General features: G+C 43.3%; 1 long non-coding RNA gene across 6 annotated transcripts in view; it reads right to left on the bottom strand.

Moving 5' to 3' along the window:
• LOC143842954 (uncharacterized) overlaps window positions 1-23,562 on the bottom strand; it is a 461,327-nt gene that overhangs the window by 378,782 nt on the left and 58,983 nt on the right. For 4 of the 6 annotated variants that reach the window (XR_013233404.1, XR_013233401.1, XR_013233402.1 and 1 more), the window contains one exon: window positions 14,276-14,333. This is a non-coding gene — a long non-coding RNA (uncharacterized LOC143842954). Of the gene's footprint in view, window positions 1-14,275; window positions 14,334-14,419; window positions 14,873-23,562 lie in introns of those variants that run through there. The other 2 variants (XR_013233406.1, XR_013233405.1) reach the window with 2 other exon arrangements.

A 23,562-nucleotide genomic window follows, 5' to 3' on the forward strand; every position in this document is an offset into this window, starting at 1 on the left:
AAGAGGGCTATCATGTCCCCTCTCAACCTCCTTTTCTCCAGGCTGAACATTCCCAAGTCCCTCAACCTATCTTCATAGGGCTTGGTCCCTTGGCCCCAGATCATCTTCGTCGCTCTCCTCTGTACCCTTTCAATTTTATCGATGTCCTTCTTGAAGTGAGGCCTCCAGAACTGCACACAGTACTCCAGGTGTGGTCTGACCAGTGCCGTATACAATGGGACTATGACATCTTGTGATTTTGATGTGATGCCTCTGTTGATACAGCCCAAAATGGCATTTGCCTTTTTTACCGCTGCATCACACTGCCTGCTCATGTTTAGTTTACAATCCACAAGTACCCCAAGGTCTCGTTCACACACAGTGCTACCTAGAAGCGTATCCCCCATCCAGTAGGCATGCTTTTCATTTTTCTGACCCAGATGCAGAACTTTACACTTATCTTTATTAAATTGCATCTTGTTCTCATTTGCCCATTTTTCCATTGTGTTCAGATCTCGTTGAACTCTGTCTCTATCTTCCGGAGTATTTGCCAGTCCTCCCAATTTGGTGTCATCTGCAAACTTGATGAGTAGTCCCTCCACCCCCTCATCTAGATCATTAATAAATATGTTAAAAAGTACCGGGCCGAGCACCGAACCCTGAGGTACCCCGCTACTCACCTCTCTCCAGTCTGATGAAACACCATTGACAACAACTTTTTGAGTGCGGTTCTCTAACCAATTCCCTATCCACCTAACGATCTGAAAATCCAGATTGCAGTCCTTCAACTTATCCATCAGAACATCATGGGGAACCTTGTCAAAAGCTTTACTAAAATCCAAGTAAATGACATCAACCAAATTTCCCCGATCCAGCAAACCTGTTACTTGGTCAAAAAAGGAAACTAGGTTGGTCTGGCAGGACCTGTTGGAGACAAATCCATGCTGACTTCCTTGGATCACCAAATTGTCCTCCAGATGTTTGCAGATCGCTCCCTTTAATATCTGCTCCATTATCTTCCCCACAACAGAGGTCAGACTCACTGGTCTGTAGTTTCCCGGGTCATCCTTCCTCCCTTTTTTGAAGATCGGAATAACGTTTGCTCTTTTCCAGTCCTCCGGGACATCTCCAGTCCTTAAAGAGGTTCCGAAGATGATGGACAAGGGCTGTGCAAGTTCTCTGGAAAGTTCTTTGAGTACTCTCGGGTGCATTTCATCTGGACCAGGGGATTTGAACTCATCCAGTGCAGCTAAATGCCTCTCGACCACCTCTCTATCCATGTTAACCTGCCACCCAGACACTATCCTTTGGCTACAGCCATCTCTAGATGTGCCTAAACACTTAGACCTGTGGGAAAAAACAGATGTAAAATAGGCACTAAGCCTTTCTGCTTTCTCTGCATCTTTCGTTAGAGTTTGTCCATCCGCACCCAACAGCGGGCCTATTGCCTCCTTTACTTTACGTTTGCTCCTCACGAAACTGAAAAATCTTTTCTTGTTACAATGGGCTTCCCTGGCCAATCTTAGCTCACTCTCAGCTTTGGCCTTTCTGATGATTGATCTACAGTGCCTAGTAACCTGTAGGTACTCTTCTTTAGAGCTCTGTCCTTCCCTCCATTTCCTGAACATTTTCCTTTTCTTTCTTAGTTCCTCTTGAAGTTCTCTGTTCATCCAAATAGGCTTCTTAGAGCTCCTGCAGTGTTTTCGTCTTTCTGGAATAGTCATTGATTGAGCATGCAATAGCTCTTGTTTGAGTAGCACCCACCCTTCACATGCTCCCTTCCCTTCCAGCATTCTCGTCAGGGGAATCCCAAAAAGCGGATTCACCCTCCGGAAAGCGATACACTCCTGCAACCAATCTGCAACAATAGCGATAAAGACCTGTGCGTTAACATTGTTGCGGTTTCTTCAAAGTCCCTCCTCCTGAGCCTGTCCTCCAAACTTCCGGCGAAGCAATCGCCATTTTTTTTTCCCCAAGCGAGTGGAGATCAACGCACCAGCGAGCCTCCGTTTAGCCAGTGAGGCTTCCCAGGCTGCAATCCCTCCTCAGAGCTGTTTACAGTCACTAAGCACAAGAAGCCCGCAGAAGCCCGTTTGCTGATGTATTTTCCCTTTATTTTTCACACTGTTTCGGCTGAAAATCGCGCCCGTGAGGGGGGGGGGAGGGGGGATTTTTTTCCCACTCGGAGGCAGCGTGGCCACGATCAAATGACAGCTCAAACAGAGGCTTCCCGGCTTCAGTCCCTCCCCTTCAGTCACTAAGCACACACATTTCACACATTCCATTCAGCCGAAAATCGGGCCCGTGAGAGGGGGGGGGATTTTTTTTTTTTCACTCTGAGGCAGCGTGTTAACGATCAAACGATCAAACGACAGCTCAAACACCCCAGGCAGCTGGATGGGTCTCTCCGTTGCAACGAATCTACCCAGATTCGTTACAATGGGTCTGTTTTTTTTTTTTTAAACCTTCCTTAAAGGGAAAGGGGCTGTTTGGGAGCATGCTAACGGCTGCCCATTGGCTGCTTGACGGCCAGGGGCGGGACGAGCTTGGCAATAGCGCTTCCTTTCTAGCGATTTCTGCCGAGACCGGAAGCCTGTGGGAAATGCTAAAAAACGCAACTGATTCCACTACAAAGGCAGGTATGCATAACGACGAATTCCACTATTTTAAATGGCGATTTTTCATTCAGTGACCAATTTGCAACAAAGATCCCCATGCAAAAAGGCCCTGATTAGTCCAACAGAGGGTTTCTAGGGTGTGGGGAAAGAGGTATTGATTTTATCTGTATTTATTATTGTAAACTATTCTAAGAGGAATGGCATATAAAAGAAGGTCACAAGCCAAGGAGCATCCAAGAATGAGATGCTCCAGATCAATTTAGAAGACTTGATCATATTCTAACAAGAATTTGCTATCCTATGTGACAATCTTATCTGACATTTTTGAAACAACATACAAAATTATCCATGCACCGTATTCACTAAAATTATTCAAATATTCCATTAAACATTCCTGGGACTTCTGATTATAGCTATAAATATCAGAACTAGTGATTATAACTTTTTCAAATATATAATTAACTATTTGGCCCTTTACCACGATACTTTCATATTGTATAAGCCCTTTGTCCTTGACACAGTTGTTCTAACTACATTCAAGCACTCTTTCCACCAAGATTAGAGCTATAATGATGTATTTCAAGTCTCTATGGTTATACCTCCCATTGTTCATAGATTTCTCAAATCCCATTCTTTATTCAGATTCTATGCCCTTGTAGTCTGGGTATGCTTACCCTTGGTAAAACATGGAAAGCTTTCTTCCAATACTATACTAACTCTTGCCCTGGCCCAAAGAATCATCTTTTATTATTTATTATTTCAACCAAAGTCAACAATAGCCCTTCAATATTCCTCCCTGTATCTACAGCATATAACAAGAACTAGGGGGATAAATTTGCCTTTGGCAAACACTGCCTGAGAATGCCTGAGAATTTCCCAAACCTTTATCTCCAGAAATGAGAGATAGAAACTTGATTTGATTTTGATTTATTTAATTTTTATACCACCCTCCCAGCAAGCTGTCTCAGAGCAGTATACAAAACATATATATTGGGGGGGGGGTCCACTAGATGTTCCCATGTCATCAGCCCCAACTTGATACCTGGCAGAATTGCGCTGCTCCATCTTGCAGGCCCTGCAGAATTGCGCTAACTCCAACAGGGCTCAGATGTTTTCCAGGAGTTCATTCCACTAGGTAGGGGCCAGGCTAGAAAATGTCCTGGCCCTTGTTGGGGCCAGATATAGCTTTTTGGGGCTAAGAACCACCAGTTGGTTGGTGTTAGCTGAGTGTAATGTTCTTCAGGGGGTTTAGATAGAAAGGTGGTCTCTCAGGTACACAGGACCCAGACTACAAGTGATCAATATTTTAAACTTGCTCTAAATGGAGGAGGGAGAGTAGCTGCCAAAATATACATTGGAAAATAGCATGCTGTGCTGGCATGATGAGACCACAGATATAACGTATGCGGCTTTTGATTCTGAAATCTAATATTCCTGTTCATTTGGCGAAGGAGGGTTTATGGAAAACCTAACTAATTTTAAAACTGATGTGTGCTGGTAACTGTGCCTCTGCTGTGCCTCTGGCACCACCTTCTTGATTCCAATAGTCAAAATAATCTTTTTAGTCATTAATCTCAGCAACCACTCACCCCAAATCCGATCCTATATTAATAATTGTTAAGGTAATGACAAGAGAAGACAGAAGATAGTGAAATCCAAAGGTAAAGATGACTCTGTACCCTCAGCTCATACCACTGGGAAAAGACAAGACAATAGCAAGCGATGCTTTTGAATTTTCAACCCTTTGTTCATATATGTCACAACCTTCATGCTACTTAAACAAAAGGATTTCTGTGCTGCTATCTTCTATTCCTCCCCCTGCCCAGTTACAATTGAAGTGTCTGTTTCCTAACTCGGCTGTCTATCCAGAGGTGCTGCAGCATGTGCTGGTAGCAACCAGGTCTAGCATAGCTTAATATGGTCCGGGGAAGTGTGCATGCACACAAAAGTGCACACCTTGAATAAATCTTTGTGGGTCTTAAAGGTGCCATTGGACTCAAATTTTAATATGGCACTGTTTTGCACTTAAATTAGCACAGGATTCAGGAGCCCGTTTTGTAGCAGGAGTGAGCTGGTGGGAGTACAAAACAATACTGAAAAATCTTTGATGTCTGCTGACCTGTTTCTGGACACAATTCAAGGGCTGGTTTGAACTCTACATGGGCCTGCCCTTGTCTCTGACCCGGAATTGCAGCTGGTGCAAAATTCAGGAGCTAGGGTCCTCACAGGAACATCTTGAAGGGCTCATATACAGCCTGTGCTGAGGCAGCTGCATTGGTTACCAGTTGTAGTCCAGATTAGGTTCAAGGTTTTGGCTTTGACCTTTAAGGCTCTTCACTGTCTGGGAACACATATCAGAGAGACTTTCTTTTTACCTATGCCCCCCACAGGTATTTATGCTCTGTGGGCTCCAACTTGCTGGTGATTCCTGGCCCGCAAGAAGCCCACCTGGCCTCAACCAGGGACAGGGCCTTCTTGGTTCTGGCCCCAACCTGGTGGAATGAGCTCTTGGAAGAGCTAAGGGCCCCAAGGGAGCTTTCTGTGTTCCACCAGGTTTATAGTTGAGGGCATGCATGGATGATCATTGGTCCCTCCAAGAGAGAGCGAGACTTCGGAAGAGTTTATATTAGGCCAAGCCATCAACCAGGTTGAACCATCTGTTGATGCCCCGTGATGCACCATGGGGGGATTAGCTAGTTTGGAGGTGGGGGTGAGTTATATTCTTAATAGGTCATTATAATTGTTATATGTGGGATTTTATTCTGTAACCCGCCACGAGATGGTTCACTGATAGCAGTGGGTAACAAATTCAATAATATTAATAATAGTTGCTAGCTACATTGGCTGCATATATGTTTCAGAGTTTAATTCAAGATGCTGGTTATAAACTTTAAAGCCCTTTGCAATCTGGGACCCACATATCTGAAGGACCATCTCCTTCCATATGTCCTTGTGCACCATGAACAGCAATCAGCCAGCTATTTACTAGCTATCCCATAACGTAGAGCAGTCACTCTGGTATCAATCAGAGCTTAGACATTTACTATCATGGCTTCAGCTCTGTGGAATGGACTCTCTAAAATGGTGAGGGAACCCTCCTTCTTGGGTATCTTCAGGAGGTGCAGCAAAGCTTGCCTGTTCACCAGGGCTTTGCAGGCAGTTTGAATGGCAGCCATCTTTTAAGAAGGGAAGGGAAAGAGATTTTAGTTTCACTACTTTTGAAGGCCTGGGCAAGGCTGAACTGCTTAATTCTTATTTCTCCTCACTCTTCTCTTGTGAGGGAAATAGTTTTCAATGTGGCAAAAATGTAACACAACAGGGTAGATGGGAATGACAGCCTAGGATCACTGTTGGGGCAGTCCACAAACACCTAGTTTCTTTAAATGAAACAGTCTTCTGGGCCAGATAATTTGCATCCAGGAGTACTAAAAGAACTTGCAGATGTAATCTCTGAACCCCTGTCCATTGTTTTTGACACTTCTTGGAGAACAGGTAAGGTGCCAGATGATTGGAGGCGGACAAATGTTATTTCCACCTTCAAGAAAGGGAAAAAAGAGAATCTGGGTAACTATCGACCTGTCAGCTTGACATCCATAGCTAGCAAAAGTTTGGAACAAATCATCAAACCATCAATCGTTCGGCAGCTGGAACAGAGAGCTGTGATTTCTAAGACTCAGCACGGATTTTGCAAGAACAAACCTTATCTCTTTTTTCGAGAAAGTGACTACCTTGCTAGATCAGGGGAATGCTGTGGACATAGTTTATCAGGATTTCAGTAAAGCGTTTGATAAGGTTCCATATGATATTCTTGTTGACAAGTTGGTAAAATGCGGTATGGATCCTAATTCTGTCAGGTGGATCAATAATTTGTTGACAGAATGTATCCAAAGTGTACTTGTTAATAATTCAGCATCCTCTTGGAGAAGAATGACAAATGGAGTTCTCTTTCCCAAGCACTGGGGGGTAAACCTTTTCTTTCACACATACAGCTCCCCAATCTCATACAACTCCTCACCCACAACAGTGCAGCATCTTATGTGAACATGGACACTGGTACTAGAGCTTGCAACAAACCCAGATGCCAACTGTGCAGCCATATACACTCCAGTGCCCCTGGACCTAACAACATCACCTATACACCTGCTCATCTTTAGTATATGCCATCAAGTGCAAACAATCCCCCCCCTACATAGGGCAAACAGGTTAAACCCTACGCCAAAGAATTAATGAGCACAAGTCTGACATAAAAAAACACAAAATAGAAAAACCTGTCGGGGAGCACTTCAACCTTCCAAGACATTCAATAACGGATCTGAGAGTAGCTGTTGTATTGCAAAGGAACTTCAAGAATAGGCATCATATCATTTGCCTTTTGGAATTGTCCATAGAGTTTTCATGGCAAAGATACTGGAGTGGTTTACCATTTCCTTCTCCAGTGTATCACCTTTTGTCTCTTTGCTATGACCTGTCCGTCTTGGATGGCCCTCCACGGCATAGCTCATAGCTTCACTGAACTACAGAAGCTCCTTTGCCACGACAAGGCAGCGATCCTTGAAGGGGCAGTGAAGAGCCATCTATAAAAACTGTTGGGTGGCCATAGATATATCTATGAGCAAACATTTTAACCTCACTGATGCATGGAAATAAAGAAGAACATATACTGCAACAGTGAGGGGAGAAATTTAAGCACTCGAATGGTATATTTGTGTAATCCTGTGATTTAAGGAAATCAGACTGAGAAAGCATCCTTTTTATCCTTTGCAATCTGTACCCAAAATTATTTTAATATTATTTTTATAAAAGATGTCATGTTTCACCTTCCTCCCCAACAGGAACCCAACGCTGCTTGCATTTAGTACCTCATAATACTTTAGCATGTAGGAAAATAACCACATCAACCCACACACTTCAGACCCAAAGTACATATGGCAAAAGGCCAGAGAAAATAGCAAAGGAAATAAATCAATTAAAATTCATTGAAATCATCAACTAAAATTAGTTGAAAGAAAGGTCATCTTAAAGCAAACTTCTTGATTAGCTGAGATAATTTCTAAGCACAAGAAATCAGCAGTGTTTGTAACAGGAAAGGACTAAAACTACAAAATAAGGAATGTTCAAGTCAGTATCTAATATAGCACTCTGGACTGCTTCCTGATTTGATGACAAAAGTGTCAGCTAATTTTTTAATTATTGTGTTTTGAGTGAACCATATCCTATCACACTTAGATTTTGCCTCAAATAAATATTAGCAGCTGAAAGATTTAATTTGACTTCAAAAACGATCACAGGACTCTACCAGTGGCACAGAATTAGATATGAGTGTATGGGATCTAGCCATAAACTTCAGGTCAGATTTTTCCATCTTACGTCTATACTACCACCAAAGAAATACAGCTCACAACTGGAAAATATGCTTTGACTTCTCCCTTATTCTTAATCTTTCCCTCTTTCTTTCATTATGGCCAAGGTTTCCCACATTCTTCCTCCCATTACTTAGCACAGCTCATAATTATTTCTCCCCTTACTCATATTTCTTCTAAAAATGAAAAAAACAGACCTTTTAGCCTTTCCTCATAAGAAATATGCTCCAAACTCCCTAATCACAGTTGCCCTCTTCTGCTCTTTTTCGAGCTCTGCAAGAAATTATTATTAATACTAAAGTGTGTATGTCCACTTTCTGCCAGATCAGAGCCACAGCAGTTATCAGATGAAACATCTGTCCAAATAATATATTTCTGGTAAGGGCTTGGAAGAGGAGCGTGTCTCATGGCTGAAGTGCCACTCAGCAATTAACACCCACTCGGCTGTCCCACCCCTGAGTACCTCCTCCTCCAACCAGCTTGCCTGTCTGTCTAGTGGCCAGCCTTCTGTCCCCCACCCCTACCACCCCCTCCTCCTTCCACTTCCCTCTGAGGCTCGGAGACTACAGATCCCTGCTGTGTGAAAGCTGCCCCTGCCAGTGAGTTCCCTAATAGCTTGCCTGCAGCCTCTCCAGGTCCTAGGGGGAGGAGGAGACTGTCTGCAGAGTTCTTCCACCCCACCACCCCAATCTAGCGCCCATGGTATTCCTGAATGCAATGGGCTTGGCCCCTATTTGCATTATAAAAGCATATAAAAACAATTAAAACCAAAACTAAAAAACAAATAAAACAACAGGAGGGAAGGAAGGATCAGTGAGTAAATGCCAGACAAAAGAGAGTCCTCATCCACAGGATAAACATAGTGACCAAAGAAGATGAATATCCCAGAGAAGATTGTTCCACAATTCCGGTGCTATTACTGAGAAGGCTCTCTCTTTCTCAAGTTAAAATATTCCTAATTTTAAGAATACAGATCAGAATTGCACACAGTACTCCAAGTGCGGCCACATCAATACAGATGGTTGTTTTTTCAGTCCCTTTCCTAATAATTTCCAGAAGGGAGTCTTCCACACACAGAGTCAATGTTCTCGTTGATCATTCCATTACAGTCCCAAAATCTCCAACAGTTCAGAATTTATAAGCCCATTCTTAAAACTAGGATTTTTGGTCTAGTGTGCATTGCCTTACTCCTACCTTCACTGAACTTCATTAGCCACATTGATGTCCATTCATTCAATTTAGAGAAATCCTCCTGGAGTTTGTCACTATCTGCACTAGTTTCCACCATCTTGAATATCATCTTGGTAACATCTTCAAACCTGGCTGCCATGATACTTACCCTCAAATAACAATTTATTTTATTTAAAAGTCCTTACAAAGCCATCCTTTGGCAAAGTTCGGGTAAAAGCAGGGCTCAGAGAAAAAGGCTCAGAAAATTTCCACTGCACATGTATATACTTTTGCATTTTCAGTGGGCAATAAATGCACAATGGAGAAACAAAATCATTTGGTGCAGTCTAGGTCTCCTACTTCCCACAAATACATGATTAAAGCACCCCTATTCCCCAGGCTAGACCATCTCTAAGAAAATGATCCAACAAATAAAGAGTAAGGATGGATCCAATTTGCTTGTCCTACTGGCTATGCTATTTATTGTGGGGCCCAAATGGACAAAATGGAAGCTGCACTGAGGATGAGATCAAGTAGAAAAGATGGTAGCATCCAACCCATGGATTTCAAACGTTCAAAGCAAGAGAACAAAAAATGTAAAGGAAATGTCATTTGCTTAAAGCAGGAAAGAATGTCAACAGAAATTGTACCTGCAAAGAATCACAGTGTGGAAAAAGCACATCTCCTTTTTTAGGCCCATTATGCACGGCCGCCGAAACGGCGATTTCGGGTCACATGGAAAACGCTGAGGGGGAAGGCATACCGGTTATACACGGGGCGGGTGCGACGGCGGCAAAACCCAGAGTAACCGATTATGCACGCGCCGATCCGGGCGCCGCTTCTGGTTGCGCCCCGCTCACCCGGAAGCTGCGCTTTCTTCCGCATTTCACTGACGCGGCTTTTTCGGCGGCATGCACCGAAGCTGCAGCCGGTTGCAGCCGGCTCCATGCGTTATCCGTGATTTTAGTCGCCGCCATTCCACCCCGAATGTGCGCTAAAACCCCTGTGCATAATGGGTCATATTGTTGATATTGGTGAGAGGTCTTCTACCATAGTAGAGGCCGTCTCTTGGAATTTCTGTATATACCAGTCCCCAGGCTTGGTCTTTAAGCCTCTTAAGGTAAAGGTAAAGGTATCCCCTGTGCAAGCACCGAGTCATGTCTGACCCTTGGGGTGACGTCCTCTAGCGTTTTCATGGCAGACTCAATACGGGGTGGTTTGCCAGTGCCTTCCCCAATCCTTAATCCTTTTAGCAAGTGTCTTAATTTTCTTCAGGTTTGCTAAAATGTTAAAGTGCTTGACAGGACTATGTACCCATTCTATATGGCTGGTCAGACTGCAGATGATTGATTGATTAGCATTTAAAATGTTTCTTAATTTAAGTCTTTTTGGCCAGCTCACAATAATCTGGTGTTATTATATTCCAAATTTTAACTCTGTTTGGCTCTGAAGTGCATAGATCCACCTCCTTTAGCTTGTCTTTCCCAAACTTTTGTTGTAGTCCTGACTGATCAATTTCTCCTAAGGACATCATGATAACTATTCTACATCCTAATCTTGGGTCTGCCACCTATTCTATACGAAGGGAAAATGCTCAGGTAAACTGGTCAATAGATTTTGCCTAAAACAGTTAAATCTCACAAGTACCTTTCAGAAACTGTCTTACCTTCCTACTATAATTAGAAGCTTATGTTTCTGTTCATTAGTCCTGGGCTGAATCTGCACTTACATTGTTTATTCCGTTGTGGATCCTGCTGAATCCAGATCGATTTGAACTCGGGTCTTTCTCTTTCCCCCCGCTCCCCATTAAACCGAAAAGTGTTCTGAACGTGCTTAGAGAGGCTCAGAACAGGAGGGGGGAACCAAGCGCAGCAGGAGCCTCCTTCTTTGTTTTCTTTTCTTGAACAATGGGGGTATAGGATTGGAAACAGCAGAGGAGGGGGAGAAAAAACCACGAGGCAAATTTCTATCTACAAACATTAGGGCTTCTGCAGCTTCTGATGAGAGAAAATCAGGGCTTACAGCCTTGGCCAATCAGGGCTTCTCTACCAGAGAGTCAGCCCTGGCCAATCAGCACTTCTCTACCATGGACCTCTTCAGCAAATACGAAGCAGCTGGAGTTCCTCATGCTTTCTCAATCTGATTTTTCAAATATTGAGGGTTAAAAGCGCTCTAAGATATTGCAGGATAAAGGTAGGGTCAATCATGCTTGTTGCAGAGGGAAAATTTAAATCGGACAAAATCAAAAATGGAAATCGCATTCAGTGGAGATGGCAGGGACTGAATCGACCTGGGATTGGAATAAAAGCTCTGTGCAGACTCCATTGAAGGCCTACTTGTCCTTGACCTTGCTTATTTTATTTTAATATTGAATTAATTTTATCTTGCTTCTTTGCTGCTGTCATTTAAGATGGAACATATCAACAGTTCCAAAAACACTTCAATGTAGCTCTCAGCTGTGGTTTGAGTATTTATTTATTTATTTATTTATTTATTTATTTATTTATTATATTTCTATACCGCCCTCTCCTGAGGCTTCATGACATCATAACATCAGAAACAGTGGTAACAATGGATTTCATAACTGAAGACAACAGGAATTACATCATTTCACAATAACAACACTAACTTCCAACCATGATCCCCTAGGTCAGGAGTAGTCGATCTGTGGTCCTCCAGATGTCCATGGACTACAATTCCCATGAGCCCCTTCCAGCAAATGTTGGCAGGGGCTCATGGGAATTTAGGCCATGAACATCTGGAGGACCACAGGTTGACTACCCCTGCCCTAGGTGATCAGTTTAGATTCAGATCATGGGGAGGGTGTTCTGGGGGTCCAGCAGATGCTGTTGGATTGGTCAGCCTCAACCAAATGACTGGTGGAAGAACTCCCTTTTGCAGGCCCTGCAGAACTGTGGGAGTTCAGGCAGGGCCCTGATATCTTCAGGGAGCTCATTCCCCCAGCTGGGGACCAGGACAGAGAAAGCTCTGGCCCTAGTTTGAGATCTGAAGTGCTTCTTTGGGGCCCAGGATCAGTAGCCACATTCTTGATCAACAAGAGGAGTTTGCAGGTGAAGGACCAAAATCATGCTAATAGTCTCAGCATCATCTAATCAAAAGGACCTCTTGTCTAGATAATCCACACCAAAGAACATTGTAAGCCATACTTCTCAACCTCTCCTTATTAACCCAGAACTGAGTCACATCTGAGCTTTATCTCAGTGGCCCCAGTCTCTGAAATTAAAGCCAGAAGAGGCTGTTCAATAGTTGGGGCACAAATTAGCTCTTCTGCATCTCACTCCAGCATAGTTAATTATTTCTCACATGTACATAGTTTTATTCTCACATTCTTTAAACTTCTTGAAACCTTTACAGTTTTTCAGATTTCCATCCACTTGCCAATTTTCAAATCTTGATACTGCTTGTTGACACCATCAATGAAACAGTCAGTTTTAAAAGTGACAGTCTTAATACTTCTTCCCGCCCTGAACCTTAGGGGAGGGCAGTACACAAGTGCAATAAATAAATGTCACTTTGCCTAACCTGGAAACTTCAAGTCACTTTGTAACAATGAACTGGACTTAAATAGTGTAATCAGGTGAAACATCTCCTGTCTATTTGATCCTTATTCAGAAGAGGGAAATTCAGCATATGCTGCATCTATTAAATTCCCTTTTCCTGCATAACTGTTAAATACAGCAGTCCTGTTTTCCTTCTCCTTAGGCTTACCTCATTAGCTTCATTTGTGCAAATAATATTAAAATCCTTGGCAGGATTACCAACCTCCAGATCTCCCACTCTTACAATTGATCTCCAGACAACCAAGATCAGTTCCCCTGGAGAAAGTGGCTGATTTGGAGGGTGGACTCAATATTATATCATTGCTGAGGTCATTCCCCTCCCCTCGCCACTTCAGGATGCACTATTAAAATCCCCAGGCAGTTCCCAACCCAGAGCTGGCAGCCCTAATACTTGACAGTGCATGGCTAAATTCCATATTATTTACAATTGATCAAAATACTTTTTCATGCATGACTAAATAATTACATCAGACAGTAGATATGTAACAACATATAGTTTGTTCTAAGCTGCTGATGGTGAAATATAAAAAGTTATAGAGCAATCATTACAGCAAAAGAAAACAGACATGAGATTCACTATGCAGATTAAAAAAGAACTCTCTCTGAAAATATGGCACATTTGCTATTTGATAAGTCAGTCATTAGGAGGCAGCAGACAGCTCAAAATGTTATCAAGAATGAAACAGCATTTCCTGACTTCCTTATTTGATTGAAGATGAAGGAACTCTTTGGGGATAATCGGTTTAGAAAACAACAGTAGAATCTAGGGCTCATTGTCACAAAAAATCTAACAGATCTATGCATAGTTCAACTCAAGCATTGTCAAAACAAATATCTACACAAATGGTTTCTCACATTTAAAACACTCAGATTCTAAACACTCTGCTTGGAACTATGCATCATTGGATCTTATTCATACATGATGAGTTTAAGACTCTGGTGCCAATTCTGATGTCACATTATTCCACTCATCTGTGTGTATTTCCACTGCCAACCAAAATATTGGAAGAGCATTGCTTTTCCTTACTGGATTCAAAACAAAATACTACGAGGGCATCAAAATAGGAATACATATTCATGGATGTTTTTTTTTTAAAAAAAAATCTAACCACACTGCATGTTTAAAAGCAACTGAAAGGGGGGAAAAATTATTTTAGACTCTTAGTCTTTAAAATGTAACAAATAGCTAAATATTAGCTCATTTCTAAAGTTTTCAGCATTATAGTGTCAACAGGATTTGTGCAAGATACAGAGCATCATTCAATAATTGGAACAGAAAGTATGTATTACCAACTTGAATTCTGTAGAGATAGCAAGAATTAAATCTCTTTCTACATTCTCCTTTCTACTTTATTGTGATTTTAAAGAGATGATCATCAACTAAAAGGTAGCAATCACTTGCCCTGTTCCTTTGTCAGAACTGTTATGAACATAAGGATACACCATTTGAACCTCAAATTGATACATGAAACAAATACAGCATTCCAAAAACTACAACAAATCAAAGGATTTTTACTGCAGTTACTATTTTAGCATAAAATATTAGTAATAAAAAGCAGAAACTTACTGTTGTGTTCTGGTGTCTGGGCTATCCTTTGGTTTTCAGTGAGTTGCCAAAGAGAAAGCTGTATAATAAAAGAGTGAAATATGAACAGATGGGGAGGGTTGTAGATTAAGTTTTTCTCCTATAGCATTCATAAGTGAGACATACAATATACAGATGGCTTTGAAGATAGTCCCAACATCCAAAGAATGTACTAAACCTTCAGGTTTAAAGACCATGATCTTGAGCTGTGCCAGTCCAGAATGGTGAGGTCAGTCTTGCTTTTTAACCATGATCTGTCAAAGAAGACAGCTGAAACTCCAAAATAACGATTCATGCATTATCCAGATGTCTCTTTCTGTCTCTCTCCCCTTCTGCCTTTCCATTCATATTTTTTCTTCCCACAAAATACATATAGGTTTGTTCTTCCTTGTGCCCTGAGTAAGGCCTGGCTTTGAAATGCATTTCAGTCTCTCAACACAGACAGCTTTCACTGCATTTAGAGTCCCACCAAGGCCCGGCTTTAAAAGCTACTGATTCTTTTTTTTTTCCCTTCTTCTTTAGCCTTTCTCACAAAAGAAGGGTATTTTGTAAATTACCAGCTCGTTCAGATCAACAAAAGGTACTTTCATAGAAAGCCCCATTTGATTTTGCTCAAATTTGATTACAAGGATGGAGGAAAAAGGAAAGGAAGTCAAAAAGAAAAACCCCAGATGGCTTTTTTCATTCATCTCAGTGAATGAGCTTTATCTGTGCCTTTTGAAACTGTAGCAGTGGAAAAGCATTTCTGTTGGCTTAAAAAACTTGACAAAAATTATTGGTTTGCCATTTCTCATGTAACTGCCATTGGGAACTGGATGAAAAGACTTTTTTTCCATGGGATCGCCTGCTTGGATCAAAATAATGGAGATTAGGTATTTCATTATAAATTACAGTGGGAGATAGAGAGAGGCTGTCATATTAATAGCAACCTGCTCATGGTCTTCAATGGTAGCTATTCTCCTAGACAAAGGACCAAGGGGGTTGTCTATTGAACTTGTGCTTTAAGGCCCGATCAATTTTCTATCATCAAGGCAAAAGGTGAGATGACGAACAAAAGAATTCACACATGAGTGACCTCATGAGCTGAGAGATAAAACAGCTTAAAGAAACAAAACACATCCTGAAATTATGGGTGATAAACTGTATAAAAAGAGAAGAAGGTTAAAAAAAAAGGAAAGAGAAAGGGGAGGAAGGGAATGAGCATTGGTCTATAATTCTTTCTTTTCTTAAGCATATGGACACATTAAAAGCTACTTGTTTTCAGGCACAATATAATTGCACCATTTGTTTTGCAAGGCTGGGCCTTGAATCTTGCTGTGAACTCCTTCCTCAACAGGGTTCCAGTAATTTCATTCATGAGTAAGCATGCTATTGTGTTTAATGCAGGATGCCCGAGCCGTACACAGAGATATGCCCACACAAAGGATTACTATTGACAACAACAACACCAGCAACAGCACACAGACCAAAAGACCACACGGGACAGACACCTCATGCATAATCAAGCAGCGTCACACAAGCATGATCCATCAGGTTGGGGCATTTGTAAAGGAATACATTCTTAATCAGCAAGCAGACAAATTATGAAACACTTTTTACAAAGTTTTACTACATAGTTACGTCCCAGGAAACACAGCCCATTATCTTTAGTAGGTGAGCTCATGCTATGAATGCATAGGACTGCATATTTCAGTCACCAAAATCCCTATCCAAATATATGAGTCATCTCTGCCTAAAGATCTAGAACTTGGATCCATGGATCAGTCGGTGCCGGGCCGCAGCTCCTCCTCATCCTCCTTCCCAGCTACTGCCTTGGGGGCTGCCCTGCCACTCTGCCATTGCCTCACCTTTGGTGCTCTCCGGTAGCCGCCATGGCTGGGGCTCCCCCTCAGTGTGGCACTGCACAGCTGCTGCTGGCAGCACCCTCAGGGGTGCCGACAGGAAAGCAAGTGGAGCAGGGGCTCAGGTGGTGGCAGCGACATCCCTCGGCAAAAGACTACCCCCCCCTGGCCTCAGTAAAATTGTCAAGCATTGACCAGTCCCCGGTGATAAATAGGTTGGGGACCACTGATCTAGAAGACTGCGGCCAGCCTGGACTGATGGTACTCGGCCAGTGGTCTGACACAGTATTCTGGGATAGAAAGTAATTCACTGGTCAGCCAGCAGCCAGAATCAATCATAGTGGAAGTGAAAATCAGAAGGCAAAAGAGCAATGGGGAAGATGCATGACCACCCAGCCTCTTAGGAAAGGCAGGGCTTTGTGAATACATACAAATGCACAGTTGGACAAGGAAAGGGAATCCCAGGATTCGTATGTGAATAAGAAACTTGCAACACCGAATGGCTGGATTCTTCATTATCTTGAATTCCTCTTAAGACTAGCATACTTATTTTGAGTAGGCTGAGTGCAGAACTCAGCCTTCTCACGACCACTTGTAGAACAAAGGATGAAATAGGATGGATACCCTCATAAGACATTACACCAATTTTACATGCAGCATATAAAGTCATGTCCCAAAGGATATGTTCTTGAAGTATTCCAAGAAATAACACATCGCCAAAGGAGGCACCCCAAGATCATCCTGTATCAATAGTGAATCAAACTGTGACATTACCACAAATCAAAATTGTGGGCTCTAACATGGGCAATGCTAGCACTAGTCATAAGATGAGCCGAAATTATGTACACATGTGGAGCCCCTCCCAGACAGTCATTATCAAAAGACGCGCACATTTGTAAAAGGTACATCAATAACTTGTAAGACAAGCTGGATCCAGCCATCCTGTGTTGCAGCTTGTAAGACTCATGTGTTCCATGCATATGAGTATTGTGGTACACTAGTCCTGCAAACACCTAATAGAAGCAGAGAATGTGGGCTTTACCTAGCTGGGCCAGATCTCAAGTTCCTAGACCCAATATGAATTCCAAAAATAAATTGACTCACTTTCATAAAACACATGAGGGCATACTATTGTATTAATAATTGTATAATCATAGAATAAGGTCTGGGCCCAGTATACCTGAGGGATCGCCTCTTCGCCTTGAGCTCTACCACCTCCAACCTCCTGGTCCCTGGCCCCAAGGAAGCCCACTTGGCCTCCGATGCGTCAGGCCGCCGGCAGCCGGCGTCAGGCAGCCGGTGCAGTCAGGCAGCCAGCGCAGAGCGCGGCTGCCGGGGGCTCCCTGCCCAGCGGCCCAAGGGAGCCCCTAGCAGTCGCGCGGAGCACAGCTGCCGGGGGCTCCCTGCCCGACAGCCTGACGCGGCGAGAGGCGCTTTGCGCCTCTCACCGCGTCAGGCTGCCGACCAAGGGAGCGACTGCCGGGGGCTCCCATGCCTAGCGCCGCTGTATTTTAGGTACAGCGGGCTTGGTTACTAGTATAAACATAATAATAAGAATAATAAAACACATGAGGGCATACTATTGTATTAATAATTCAGTAGTATAATTCAGTAGTATAATCATAGGATGAGGTGCAATTGAAATAGGAACAAAACTAAACAAATAAATTGGCTCACTTTCATAAAACACATGAGGGCATACTATTGTATGCTGGTCCGGTTGGTCCGGGAGCTGGCGGTATACAAATATAATAATAAATACATATAAATTTAAATGATCCTTTAGTTAATGAGCCAAGAGAACACAAACTAGATAATCATTCCTAGTAGATGGCGAATAAGAAAGCTTCATAAAAAAGCTGCTTATCTGTAGTGATTGTTCAGATAATCACCTGTGTATTTGCTCTAATGGGCTTTACTACAACCTGGCTTTCAGGTACAAAAACCCCTCTTCGACATACCAATTGCCATTCTCTTCACCCAGATAGACAGCAAACTTCTAAAGCAGGTTTCTCAACCAGAGTTTTGTAAAGGGTTTTGGAAGGGTTTTCCTAATGGGTGGGTATTAATTAAGTTTTTACATATTTAAAAAAAAATGGTTTAACATGTATTGGGTGACATTAGCATATATGGACATGTTGACTCCTTCCCCATCCCGTTGTTGCCATCGCTCCGCCACCGCCCTTCTAAGGGTCAGGGAGGAGGGAAGAGGAGGAGGAGGGAGGGGGTCCGCATGCTACTGCCACGGCGCGTCCCACCTTGCAGGGCCAGATATCTGGTCACCTTAATTTTAGCTTATATCATAGCTTATTGCTAAGGTCTAGGAGGGAAGAATCAAGGGTGGCCATACATACACTCTTAATGGCCACCCTTGATTCTTCCATCCTGTGGCACCCCCATACCCTGTCTCTAACACAGAAGACATGCTCCAAGAATGGCAATCACATTGCACCAAACTCTAAACAAGCAGTTGGACCAAGCCAAATGTGGGAGATCTTGTGTGGATGTTCACTTGACATCTAAACATGGAGGCCCTCCCAGAAAATAGATATGTGCTTTATAGAGCCCTCTCCCATCTTGGAACACTGACTATAGTTGATCATCTACAGTTTTCTCGAAGCCTCGTTTCTTGAAGCCAGTTTTCTTGAAGTCCACATAATATTCCATTATTCTCTCTTGGTCCTTTCCTCACTTCCACATCTCTTGCACACTCCTCAGCCTCTATTGCCTGGAAAATGTGAACAAGCAAAGGCTGGGATTCAACAAGGATTATATGGGGAATTAAGAGCTCCATCTTGTCTTGTAGCCAGGGCTAGGTCTCCACCCCAATTATTTTTGCCTGTGACTTTTGCCAGGTTGTATGGGACAACAGTTTATCTGAAAGTTACATCTGTCCTGACTCTGTCATCTAGAGTGTAGTATATTATGAAGGTGGAAAACTCTAACTAGGTAGCTGCTCAGGAAGAGCAACTCTTGGCTGAAGATGGAGGCATACTTCTGGCAGAGTGAACACAAAATGTTCCTAATAGTGGTTTATAATCAAGATCCATAGTACTGCTTGATAGTCACACAGATCCAGTGGCTGGTCCTTTGTGGACTGTCCTTTCCTTGGGCCTGAGTAGAACAGAAACAATCCTGTTATATTTTGAAAGGCAAGAATCCTGTTGAGTTAAAATGGCAAGGTCATTCTATGGTCCCAAAAATGCAAAGCTCACTTTGCATCCAAGGAAGATGATAGATAGAGGGTAGGGAGTAGAAGCTGTTTTGGTGTCTTGGTGATTTGTTGTTGCTTTGTTAGCCACTTAAGACTGTGTACCCACTTAGATTCTCTCTGAAGTCCCAGTTAATGGTTCCCACCATTCAGACTATTCATTCAGCAAAGGAGGGTCAAGGAGGCAACGTGGCCTCTTTGCTGTTTCCTCTGCACCAATGCAGCACCTTATCCTGTGGTGCATTTTACTTGTCTGATTCTCCCAGTTTCCAGTTTCAAAATAAATGACAGGCTTCCTGGGTGAGGGGCACAAAGATCTACTCTCCCTTTTGTATTGTTATTTCCAATGCCTTAAACATACTGTGAGTTTTTATAAATAAACTTTAAACACTTGACTGAAGTTTCTCTATATTCTTTCCATTTATATTACATTTATATGGTCCTGTATTTATTACATTTATATACCACCTTTTCTGCACTCACAGCTCACTTTCAATTATCAGAAAAGTTGAGTCAGTATATAATTCAAATCCTGTGTCTGTACTCTGCACCTTTTCTTAAATCCAATTTTCTCTTGGGAATGTGTTCTGTACTCCAATGAGAAAAAGTGGGTGATATCACTGCACTATTTTTTTTTCATGCCATATGGTTAATCTGTCCTTATTGGTCTGTTTTGGGCAGGAAATTCTTTTTTTGGATTTTTAAAGATTTCTACACCATGTCTTTCAGGGTTACTGACTCACGGTGGTTTACAACAAGTTAAAAGTTAGTTATAATTAAAACAATAAAAATTAGCCTTGGCTAGGATCTTTGTTTCTGCCTCCCCACCAGGCCCAGACAACAAATGGCCGTAAAGGTCAAAAACAAAACCTTGAACTTGATCCAGAATTCAACTGGGAGCCAGTGCAGTTGCCTAAGAATAGGCTGCATATGGTAAGGTGACCAGATTTTAACATTGGTAAAGCGGGACACCATTGACCGGGGTGGGTTCTTGATTAAAAATTTGGTCTATATGGAGCAACAAAAAGTTTCATAGAACGCAAAAATAGTATTGTAATATATATATTTTAATTTCAACATAAGTACAATTTGCCAGGTACCCCCAGATGCCCATCCAAAAGTGGGAGAATCTGGTCACCTTAGCATATGGGGCCTCCTGGATGTTTTCATGAAGGCCTGAGCTGCTGGGTCTGCATAGAGTGAGTTACAGAAATCTGGTCTGCAGGTAATTGTCTCATGGATCACTGTGGCTAGCTGCCCTGGGGCCAGGTACTGTGCCAGTAGCTTGAACTGGCAGAGATGGTAGAATGCCAGTTGAGCTACACAGACTGGGAGGGATCAAGAATCACATGTAAATTCCTAACTGATGATGCATCGGTTAGCCACACATCATCTAGGCTAGGCAGGCATGCTTCCTCTCCTGGTCCTTTCCTATCCAGCTTCAGGACCTCTATCTTGGAAGGGTTGAGTTTCAAATGACTGCTTGATCCAGAGTAGTTCAGCAGTGGAATAGGCTGCCTAAGGAAGTGGTGAGCTCCCCCTCACTGGCAGTCTTCAACCAAAGGTTGGATACACACTTTTCTTGGATGCTTTAGGATGCTTAGGGCTGATCCTGCGTTGAGCAGGGGGTTGGACTAGATGGCCTGTATGGCCCCTTCCAACTCTATGATTCTATGAGAACATCACTGTTTCCAAATAACTGTCAAATGTCTCTTGAGGTGTGTCCAAGTGGACGACCATTAGGAAATAGAGCTAGGTGTCATACTAGGTGGCACCCAAATCCAAAACTCTGGACCAGCTTGGCTAGAAGGCACATGAAGATGTTGAATAATGTGGGAGATAGGACCACTCCCTGCAGAACTCCACAAAGGAGTTCACAGAGGCGTGATTATTTCACACTGTAGGCCTCTGTCCATAGCCATGGAGAAAGATCAGCCATTGTAATGCTGTTCCCTGAATTCCTGCATTGGCAAGCCAAAAGCTCATGATCTATTATGTTGAACACTGCCACCATAAGTTCTAACATCATGAGCAGTGCCAACCCAGCTGGCCACAGAGCTAATCTGTCAGGATGACCAGAACTGTCTCCACCCCATAGGCAAGTCGGAAGCCAGAATGGAATAGGTCATAGGCTAAAGCTTCATCTAGGTAAGGTGGTTCACAGCAGCCCTTTCAACAACCTTCCTCAGAAATGCAAGATAGGACAGTAACTGGCCAGGTCCCGCAGATCCAACAATGGCTTCATCAACACAGGTCGCACCATTGCCCCCTTGGGAATACTCTGGTAGGTAAGGAGAGGTTAATAATTTGCTGAAGGGGGCCTCCAATGCTCTTGTCACTTGATTTGAGTAACCAAGATGGACAGAGATCAAGAGGACACGTGGTCGGACTCATTGAAGTTAGCAACCTATCCACTTTGATTAATGAGAGCTGTCTGAAGCCAACAAAGATAACCTACAAAGGCAGCCAAAGGGCCACCAGCTCTTGTGTAGCTCCTCACTATACCAGGGTGCTAGCTTGAGGCAGGAACAGAGAGGATGTTGGGAAGCAACCAGCATCTGACTGTTCCAGTCGCTGGCCAAACCATCTAATGAGGTACCAGGTGGCACTGGATACCTCAGAGCATTCAGGAATCCATCTGGATCCATAAGTATCTGTGAGCAGGATAAAATATGCCCCCTGCCTATACAGGGAAGAGGCGGTATAGTGGCCTGACCATGGGATGGGGTTCACTGCCATCAGATCCACATTCATACCCACACCAAAGATCAAATCCAGGATTGAAGTAGGGCCAGCAACAACTTACAACAACTTGTGCCTAGTGGCACAATGGATGTCACCAGGTTTGGGTCACTTCCAGAAGATGGCTGATCTACATGAACTTTGAAGTCCCCAGAATCACAAGTTTGGGAGATTGCAGCACCCAGACAGCTGCCACCTCTGGCAGACCCAACTGGGCATCTGGCGGGGTGTTAGGTGGACAGTACACCAACCAGATAGGCAAACCCCTGACCGGGTCCCACCCCAGACCAACGCACTCAACAACTGGGATCATTGATGCTGGGAGTGCCTGGAAGGAGAAAGCCTCCCAGACCAGTATTGCCACCACTACCCTGACCCAAGCTCCACGACTGATGATGGACCAAAAACACAGGAGGGGGGGAACTAGTTCTTTCAAGGTGAACATCTTTCCATACCTCGCCCAGATTTTGATTATGCATGCCTGGTCTACCTCATGTTCTGCAAAGTATGTTTGCAGAGTCGAACTTTTGTTATTTATCAACCTGGCATTGCATAATACCAGTGTTGGAGATGAGTTACTCATCCTAGCCTCTATCCCAGCATCTCTGGGGATGGGACAGAGATTAAAAGGGGTATGAATATAGCTGCATGGTGCCCAGCCTTGAGAAAACCAAGGAAGAACACCATTAGGCTAAAACATCCACCTCTTCTATTACAACATCTCCTCCCACCATCCTATCTGCCACACCCTCAGATTTTGGTATCCCCGGCCCTACAGGGTCCTCCCTTTCTTTACCATTTCTCTCTGATTGTTTGAGATTTGGCACCCAACTCATTCTCCTGAGCCAACACTCTAAAATCCAGTCTCCCACTTCAGTATAATTTACACCCCCCCACACACACACCCTGTCACGATTCCTCCAAAATCATTTCCAATGGAAACTCTCAGGGACTCTTTCCCCTTCATTGGGATCATTGATGGTGGGTGGTAGCTCATTCCAAAAAATGAAGGAAGGGTTAACCAATAGCTCTTTGGTAGGATAGATATCCAAACCTCTAAACACTTTGTATGATTCAGAAGCAATAGCGTCTGTCACCACGGGATGGTGCAGTTTACACCTCAAATGCAATGCCAACAGGTGTCCACTGAGTGGAGCTATTTGCTCCTCAACCCTTGGCCCTCTTAGGCTCACTGTCCACCAACTGTACTTTTATTTATTATATATTTATCTGAGGGACTGCTTGTCTCCTTATGCTCCCCACAGGGCCCTTCACTGTGGGGGTATTAATCTGTTGGTGGTTCCTGGCCCCAGGGATGTCTACCTGGCCTCAACCAGAACCAGGGCTTTTCAGGTCCTGGCCCCAAACTGTTGGAATGAGCTTCCAGGAGAACTGAGAACCCTGACTGAGCTGTCACAATTCCGCAGGGCCTGTAAAATGCAGTCCTTCTGCCAGATCCTGGGTTGAGGCCAGAG

This window comes from Paroedura picta, chromosome 8 (genome assembly GCF_049243985.1).
Source record: "Paroedura picta isolate Pp20150507F chromosome 8, Ppicta_v3.0, whole genome shotgun sequence".
Lineage (NCBI taxonomy): Eukaryota > Metazoa > Chordata > Lepidosauria > Squamata > Gekkonidae > Paroedura > Paroedura picta.